This window comes from Thalia democratica, unplaced genomic scaffold (assembly GCF_965202585.1).
Source record: "Thalia democratica unplaced genomic scaffold, ktThaDemo2.hap1.1 HAP1_SCAFFOLD_138, whole genome shotgun sequence".
Taxonomy (NCBI): domain Eukaryota; kingdom Metazoa; phylum Chordata; class Thaliacea; order Salpida; family Salpidae; genus Thalia; species Thalia democratica.
Genome location: NW_028139286.1, coordinates 23,464 through 32,738, shown reverse-complemented (window position 1 = coordinate 32,738; position 9,275 = coordinate 23,464). Strand labels below are relative to the sequence as shown.

Here is a 9,275-nt window from a genome sequence, read left to right as displayed (position 1 = left end):
ACCCAGGTTTTACTGAGAACAATTATGTTAAGTCTTATCTTCTAAACAAAATATCCATGTTGCAAATATAGACTAATCAGTTTACTAAAAAGAAAATGTTAAAAGTTAACAAAAAATGATAAAGCATTGTATTCTTTAGTTTGATAGGTTAAGTAGTAAATTTTGAGGTCATGGGATTTTTTTCTACTTTTACTAAGTATAATATTCTCTTTAAAAAATCTTATATCAAATTCTACTTCTACCTTTTGCATACAGATTATTGCAAAATTTAAATTAAAACGAACACATGAGTGATTTCTACAAGGAGAAGCACGTCAAGTACTTCACGCGGGTCCTCAACACCCTGCCCAGCCAGATGTGTGTGCTCGACTCGCAACGCCTCACCATCATTTTCTTCTGCGTGTCGGCATTGGACGTGTTGGATTCCCTCCACGTGTTGAAAGATCAGGAAGAGCTTGTCGATTGGATATACTCGCTGCAGATAGTATCCAATGAGAGCGGGGACAACTTGCACAGGTGCGGTTTCATGGGAGGGGATTCTAATGGGGCGTGTGATAATGGAAACAACACGTCCCACGTTGCCATGACTTACTGCGCCCTGTCGATATTGCTGATATTGGGGGATGACTTGTCAAGAGTTGACAGGTTTGTACTTTTTTTTTGTCCTTTCTAAATCTTAAGTACTATAAGATTTGTTTAGTTGATTAATTGAACTGTTTTTTTTTTATATAATTTGATAAGAGTTGATTAGTTGTGTTTGACAATGTCTGATTACCTTTTCTTATAAATTTGATAAATATTATGGAGACAAATTTAGTAAAGTTTTGCATCTTTAAAATTTTTTAAATTTTATACTAGCTTATTAACTATTTTTGAGAAAACTTTTAGTCTAACAGCGATAGACTTTGATTTAAAAAAAGGTTTGTTATCATTTTAAATGTTATTTAAAATTTAAATTATCAAACACTCTCAGAGTTGATCAAAAAATTCTTCAAGTTAAAAAGAAAAATTCTTGAACTAAAATTATCACCAATTTATTTTTTTTTTGCTACATGCGCTAGTTTCTGCATTTAAAAATATTTTTACAGTGATTTATAAAGTAGGTTTAAATTAGATTTAAAATTTGTTTGTGTTCATAACATTTTGCTTAATAAACATAAAACTTCAAAAGTTTTCAATCAAAAAAAGATTATGAAAATATATTTAAAACTTTTTTTCAAAGGTTACATAATAAGCAATCAAACATTTGTTTAATTTATTTTAATTAAACTACTACAATAACATTATAATTTTTATATAACATTGAATTTTTATAGCTTTATAAACAGATTTTCAGTTATAGACATTGCAAATTCATGTTTAAAAAAAATGTAAGATGCCTGTACTAAAAGTCAACTTTTATAGCTATTAATTAAATCATACTAATTTGTTTTAATTTTTCAAAGTTATTTCAGTGTTATTTTCTAACAGTCAATAATCATATACAGGATATAGAACATGTTCGTTTATAATAAATATAATAAATTAAAAATAAAGTTTCCACTCAGTAAAGCTATGGTGTATATTTAATCTTTGATATCATTATATATTAATTTATATTAAGATAAACTTTAACATAAAGCCTTTAGCTACCTTTGTCATATACTAGCATTCTTTATTTTTAGCAAAACTGATTCAAAGATAGTCAGCAGTTTTCTTTTCAGCAAAGTAATGTTTTCATGTTTTGATTCTGTTTCTATTACTTGTTAGCGTTAATGTAGACTAGTAATTCAATGTTAATATATTAGTTATACGTATATTAAGTATAAAAAGTTTTGTTTTAACTGTATTAGATACTTCTGTTAAAAAGTTTCTTAAGTAAGTTTTACTACTTCAGAAGTTGTGTTGATTAAAAAACTAAGAGTGTAATAATGTGTACTATACTGAGTAACTTTTTATAATTTATAACAAGTTACATGACTTTCTCAGTATTTTTTTTAAGTGTCAATAATGTATTTTACTTTAAGTATAAAGTCACTGATGTAAAACTTGTTAGCATCAAGACTTGAATTTCTCTGTTTTAATGACATCATTGGCAATAAAGTGTATATTTAAAAAGATCTCTATCTATTGACTCATTTTAATTTTCACTTAAATTTTAACTAAATCACAAACTTCAATAATATAAACTACATGGATGTATGCACTTTTAAGATACCAATAGTGGTGTTTATACAAGGCAATGAAAGTATAACAAAACTGACATAAACACAAGCGCTTATTTTGAGAAAAAATAAACCAAAACGTGCTAAACAGCAATTTCTTTTCTTAACGCAACAAGCAACTGACTCATCAACAGAAAAGGCTGCTTGGAAGGCATCAGAGCCCTCCAGCTGGAAGACGGTGGTTTCAAGGAGATGTGCGTGGAAAATGGCGAGAGGGACATGAGGTTCATGTACTGCGCCATGTGCGTGTGCACCATACTCAACGACTTCTCGTGCGTCGACGTCACAAAAGCGTGTGAGTTCATCGCGAGCAGTTTCTCCTACGACGGAGGTTAGTGTTGTAGAATAACATATGAACAAAGTAAAACGTATAATAATGTAACAATAAAAATTTGAAAATATATTTTAATCTTCAAAAATTCTTTCAGCTGTTTTATTTAAAATCACTAGCGTTTTCTCATACCATGTTAACTATACAACCTTTGAAAAAGTATTAAAACCAAGCGAGATGTGAAAAACCCATCAACTTTCAAACGACAGGTTTCGGCCAGGGACGATGCAACGAGAGCCACGGCGGGTCGACGTTCTGCGCGGTGGCTTCGCTGAAGATGATGGGCAAGCTGGACGAGGTGCTGGGCGGAAGCAAGATGGACAAGCTGACCAACTGGCTGCTGTGGCGGCAGCGGTGCGGGTTCCACGGCCGACCGCACAAGGACGACGACACCTGCTACACCTTCTGGATCGGATCCACCCTGAAGATTGTCGGCCACCTCGACGCGGTGTCCAAGGAAGAAGCCGTCCACTTTGTCCTCTCCACCCAGGACCCGCTGACCGGGGGGATGGGCAAGTGGCCGCAGGTCCACGCCGACCCCCTCCACAGCTACATGGGGCTGTCGGGGATTTCCCTGCTCGGAGAGTGCGGTTTGGAGGAGGTGGAGCCGTGCCTGAACATCAGCAGGAGGAGTCGCGAGCGGATGGCGGAAGTGCATGAAAAGTGGCGTTCTCGCAACAGGGGGTTTTTGTGGGAGCACAAGAACATGATCGTGGCTGTGGTTGCCGGGTTGATGCCCGTTCTGGTGCCCAAACTGTTCAGCTGCTTGTTTAAATCGTGAAAATGTTTGATTTGTTGTAATGTTGAACGCAAGCATTTTAGCACGATCATATTACTATTTTATTCAGTATGTTTTAATTAATGTTTTACCTGCGTATTGATTGAGAAGTTTAAAACAAAAAATGCTTTGCAAGTATGATAGTATATTTCTCAGAAAAAATTTAAGCTTTTTTGCTAATAGAAGAAATTTTGTAAGTATTTTATCTGAAAACAAGCTTGACAGAAATATTTTTATACATGTTGAAGTAAGTGATAATTTTTTTGATCATGACATTTTTCCAAGTTTTAAACTTAAGTTAATATTAAAAACTAAGAGAACTTTTTTTGCACCGTCTTTCTATAATTTTGAGTGATATACAAAGCTCTATTGAGTACATAAGTTTTCTACTGGTTCCAAATTTATGACACAACAGTTATTCAATTTCAATTAAATAAAAATTAATCATCTATTTAAATTCGTTTAGAACTCGTAGCATGGTTGCCACACATAACTTTTCTGAGTAAATAAAAAATTCAGGCTTGTTTTAATTAACAAAAAAAAACTAAGTTTAATTTGCTTAAAATGTTTCTTGACCTTTAAAATAAGTCTTGTTTTTATGTTTTAGAAATGTTTTGTTTCTTAATAAGCATCTTTGCCTTTCAAATATTAAGTAGCTTTATTATCTTAATGATATTTTTAGGTACTCAAGGTTAATTAGCAGTATTTTTACTAACTTCTCTAAAACAATGGTAACTTGTTTTTCTTCAAGTCGTGTCAACCTTTTATTGGAGAGTTTAGGTACTTATTGTTTCAAGGTATGATAATTTTCTGAAGTTTTATAGTTAGAGAGTTCATAATTTATCATGCAGTTTATTTAGAAAACTGTTATTAAATTAAGTTTAAAAACTTTTGTTTAATTTTCGTATTTCAATGTTTCTACTTTAATATGATGTAACCTTTTTTATTTCATTATTGAGTTAAAATATTTAAACTTTGTAAAATTGCACTACAACAACAGCTTTTAGTTTAACCTTTTTTCGATTTAAATGTTTTCTAAATACCAGAATAAGTGTTTTTGGAATATACAATGAATAAACTTATAACTTAAATTTTTCAAGTATCTTCTAAAAGATATTCAATTCTTGGATTGAATTTAAGTTTTTCAAATCAAATTTCTAATGTGTTAAATATTAAAAAAGTTTTATAGCATACTATGTGTAGTAACTGATGTTTTTATAAAGTTCTGCTATTGTAATATAAGTTTTTGCAAAGTATTTCATGCTTGTATTAGAAGCTTCAGTTACTTTTATTACTAATCATAAATTTATTCGCAATATTTTGGATAGTTTTTTGATAACATACTTAACGATAAATAAATGCTAATGTGTTATTATGAGTTTGTTTAAATAAAATTTATCATTTAAACAAAATATTTATTTACTTTTTTAAGCTAATTTAAATAGTTTTTATTTTGATAATATATTCTAAAGTCAGTAGTTTTGAATAAATTATTTGATTACAAAAATTGTTTGTAAATTATCTACTGAATCCATAAAATTAGTATTCTGCCGGATCCGGGTTTTATTTGAAATTAAGATTTTCAGATATAATGAAATTTGTGATTTTTTTTTTATTTTATGCCTAGTTTAATTTTCAAAATTTTTTTTTGATATATATAGTGTAAGTCTAAAATACTTTTAAAATATTTTTATTTTTTCTTATTTTGCTCTTTGTCATTAATTCCAGAATGTATACTGAAAGTTTCAAAACTACCTTAGGTAAGACTTTTTTTTCAAGCACGTTGTTTTTAATTACACTAGGTATCCCGGATTTGATGATAAAGAGCAAAAAAAAAGGTCTTAGCCGTTTTTTAATGGTAGTTTTTTGAGAAATCTTAGTAGAGGGGACCATAGCTTAGTGAATTTATTTAAAGAAGTCGTTTTGAAAAATAAAGTTTGGAAAAATCTGGTTTAGAAAAACAATTCGAATTAACTAAATCTTAGTTATCATAAAATTATTAAATTAAACTATGTTATAGTTATCATGAAAATATAGAATACTTTTTTTTAAAAATATCAGAAGCAAGATGCATATAAATATTCAATATGTTTATATCAAAAATTTTACCTATTACGTGTATTTTAACAAAATTAGTTTTAATGTTTTGTAAAGATTATTTTGATTCAGAGCTTACCTTTTAGATTTAATTTCAGTGTTTCTTACGTTTAGTTACGTTACAGTTAACGATTAAAGGTAATTAGACCGACAACTTCTGATTTTTAGTTCAATCATTTTTCATAGAGTAGAAGTGGATAACATACAGCCTTAGAGTGAGATCCGGTCGGCCACTATTTTTGATTATTAAAGTTTTTACTAAGAAAATAAGTCGATAAAGTATTAAATAAGTTTCTACAAGCTGGTAAAAATGAAATTGCTAACAAACTGTAGTAATAATTCCATGGTTAAATTTTTGTGATTTAGTGCTAAACAAAAAACTACATGTTAGCATACAATAACATAAATAAAGCGGCTTGCAAAATTTTATGTCCAATATAACCATTATGTTAAAAGTTACACAATAGGCTGCCCGCTGACTAGAAACCTAACCTTATTATTCAACGTTAAAGATAATATACAAAAATTAAAACAGTAAGAACAAAACTGATTGGTAAAAATTGAAAAAAGTGCAGATAAAGCAAAAGAAAATATCGTTATGTCATAAAAAGAACAATTAAAAATTAAAATGAATTAATCATTCAACATGTTTTTATTAATTCCGTCAGAGAATAATCATTTAATAAAAGCAAATTGAAAAATAATGTTTGGATTTGTCATTAAATTTTTTCTGACTAGCTGTTTTTGTAACTTTTACAACAATGTGAACTTATTGTTAATTTTATCTTATTTGTAACTATACTTGTAAATGTTTTTCTGTCATTTAAAATTTATTTCTATTCAAAAAAGTATATCATGCTATACATTTATTAATGATAATTGGTTTTTTTATAGGCTGTTTTTTTTTGTTTAATTTATAGTTTCAAAGTAAAGACTTTTGTCTACTAAAAAAATTATGATCTTTTCTGTTAGTTTTGTAGATAACTGGGACTAGATTCGGATTCTAAAGTTTAACCAAAAACAGGGTTCGTGCGCGTCAGGCTAAGTCAGGCTAAATCAGTTTTTTTGAAAAACGTCAGGCTAAATCAGTTTTTTTATTTAAAGATTTGAGAATTTTTATTTTTTTTCAATTCAAATGCTTGAAAATTTTTGATTAAAAAAAGTTGAGAAATCTTTTTAAGATCGAATTGAGAAGTTAACTTATTTCTAAAAAATGGTTTAGCTATTAAAATCAAAATCAGTCAGTATCTGTAAAAATAAATGCTTAAAACTTGTTTTTGAATCTCTAAATAGTTTTTAAGAATCTTCATTATTTTTTTTGAGTAGATTATATACGTCATAACTGTGAAAACTCATAAAAAAATACAGTTTAAACATTACAGTTTAGTTCAACAACTTAGCTTTTTGTTTGATTTTTAATACTCTTGTAAGCGTTTCATTTTAAATTTTAATAAAACACCACAATGCACGTCGTTTATTATAAATCTGCTGGTTATAATATTTTTACTTAGTGCTTAATTAAATTGAACAACTGTGTTAAGTAATATATATTAAATTGTTACACTAGTAATAGTTTGTAATAACACTTATTTTAAAACTTATCACTGAGTTTGTTACGTTTTGGGCATAGGGGGGATCAATCACCTTTTTCACAATTTAGCCTTATTTTATTGAGTTGTAACTAAGCTATGTGTTGTTTTTTGCATATTTTTAAAGCTCTAAATATTTTTGAGATAAAGCTGGTTGAAATCAGAGACTACAATATTACTAATCAAGACCCCCTAATACCTAAAATAACATCTAAAGGGAATTTTCCTTACTTTGAGAAAATGTCAGGCTAAATTGGTCTCAGTCAGGCTAAATGAAAAAAATTTCGCGCACGAGCCCTGTAGTAATTTTAATCAACTTTTTCAAAGTTCTTCTCATGTGATTGTTCAAAAGCCTTTATGTTGATATATATCATAAATAGCCATACAATCTAGATTTTATTTGTTTTTATTTTAAATTTATTACTGTTTAATTTTTTGTATCAACCTTTTTAATTAAATAATATGTTCAGGGTTGCCACAAAGCCAGGAAAAACAAGTAAAAATTACAAAAGTCAGAAAAATATAGGGATTTTTGAAAAATTTTAGGAAATTTATGTCAACATGCTCTTAAAAAAAAAGTTTATCGATACTTAAAACTGCATTTTGATAATATTATTTTCTAAAATAATTTGCTTTTGCAATTTATCATTTTTTAGGGTCTAATTGAGTTTTTGAAACAAGCTAAACTTTCAAGTCTTTAGTTACGTATTTTTTAATAGGTTTTTATTAAGAGTTTGATTTAGAAAAGTCAAAAAAAGATTTTTCAGCTCGATCCGTGGCAAACTTGTATGTCAAAATTTGCAACATTTAATATAAGTAACATTGGGCATAAAACATTACATTAGACATTTTTATTTGGCTCTTCTCTTATTTTGCTCTTGCACTTAATTTTCTCTTAATCTAAATTGTATTCAGTTAGACCAGTCCGAAATAGGCTCTTATTGACTGACTTGACATTCAAAGCAACAAAAATGCAAGTAATTAAGTAGTTTCATTAATTAAAATGATATTTTAAATAATAATATATCGATTACTAATTATAACTTCTGTACTTTTTTTTAAGTCTAAGAAAGATACAATTTTAATTTTTTATTTTATCAAAGTTGTTAAAAAACTATAATTAAAAAAATTTAAGGATTTTTGCAATTTTTCTACAAAATTCCAGGATTTTTTGCCACTCTACTATTTTTGTATATCCGCTTTGATGTTAGTTACTTATTAATGAGTTTGTATTGAAGGTTAACTAGTAACTTAAAACGAACTTTTTGAAAAACAAAAAAGATAATAAATACTTATGTATAAATAAAAAGACAGAATCTCAATGTAAAGAATCGGACGTTTAAAATAACTTAAAGCTATTGTAAAAGTGTGAAAGCGAGAAAACACGCTCGGTGTAAAAATTTTGCACATTTTTCAATATCTAACAAATAAAAGTACGTCCTCGTGTGGGCTCGAACCACCAACCTTTCGATTAACAGTCGAACGCGCTAACCGATTGCGCCACGAAGACTTATTCAAATAACTCATTAATTACTTTATATACTTAAAAATGTTCTTTCTTATAACACTTGTTAGAAAACTATTAGATAAATTAAAAAAAATATTTGATAGACTTTATGATATTATAATTGTTACTATTAAATACTAAATGGATAAAAATGCCGGTTCTAACAAACTAAGTATGCAGAAATCTTCCCGTCGGGGAATCGAACCCCGGTCGCCCGCGTGACAGGCGGGAGTACTCACCACTATACTAACGAGAAAAAAATGTGGCCAGTACGGGGATCGAACCCGCGACATTCGCGTTATTAGCACGACGCTCTAACCAACTGAGCTAACCGGCCACACGTTTAAGCTGCATTCCTCAGGAGTATAATTCTGACTAGCGAAATATGACGCAACAATACCATAATGAATTATTTTGATAAAAAATCTATTTACCATACAACTGTGAAGTCTTAAGGCTAAGTTAATTTTATTAAAATTATGTTTTGGTATAAAACTAATGATGTTTCACAATCTTGTAGAATTATTTAATATAAGATAAAGCTTTAACAATACTTTTGTCAAATTATATATACATTTTGTAAGTTATTTAATGTTTTCATTTAATGAAATTTACATACTAAAAATTCTTATGGGTGTTTACATTTAATTGCGCTTATATAAAATTTGATGACAGTGTTCTAACTCGCAACACAGCGCTCATTTCCTTCAGGAACTCAACAACCAACGTATGAAGGTTTGTGTTTGGTCATATTTAGAAGTTTTCTCTT

At 28.9% G+C, this 9,275-nt stretch overlaps 2 non-coding genes and 1 pseudogene across 2 annotated transcripts; 1 reads left to right on the top strand and 2 right to left on the bottom strand.

Moving 5' to 3' along the window:
* The first annotated feature begins 286 nt into the window (after window positions 1-286).
* Window positions 287-3,948, top strand: LOC145845692 (geranylgeranyl transferase type-1 subunit beta pseudogene; annotated as a pseudogene).
* A 4,742-nt stretch (window positions 3,949-8,690) lies between these two features.
* On the bottom strand, window positions 8,691-8,762 carry Trnad-guc (transfer RNA aspartic acid (anticodon GUC)). The gene has a single exon. It is a non-coding gene; the product is annotated as a tRNA-Asp (tRNA).
* Window positions 8,763-8,769: 7 nt separating this feature from the next.
* On the bottom strand, window positions 8,770-8,843 carry Trnai-aau (transfer RNA isoleucine (anticodon AAU)). The gene has a single exon. It is a non-coding gene; the product is annotated as a tRNA-Ile (tRNA).
* Window positions 8,844-9,275: the final 432 nt, after the last annotated feature.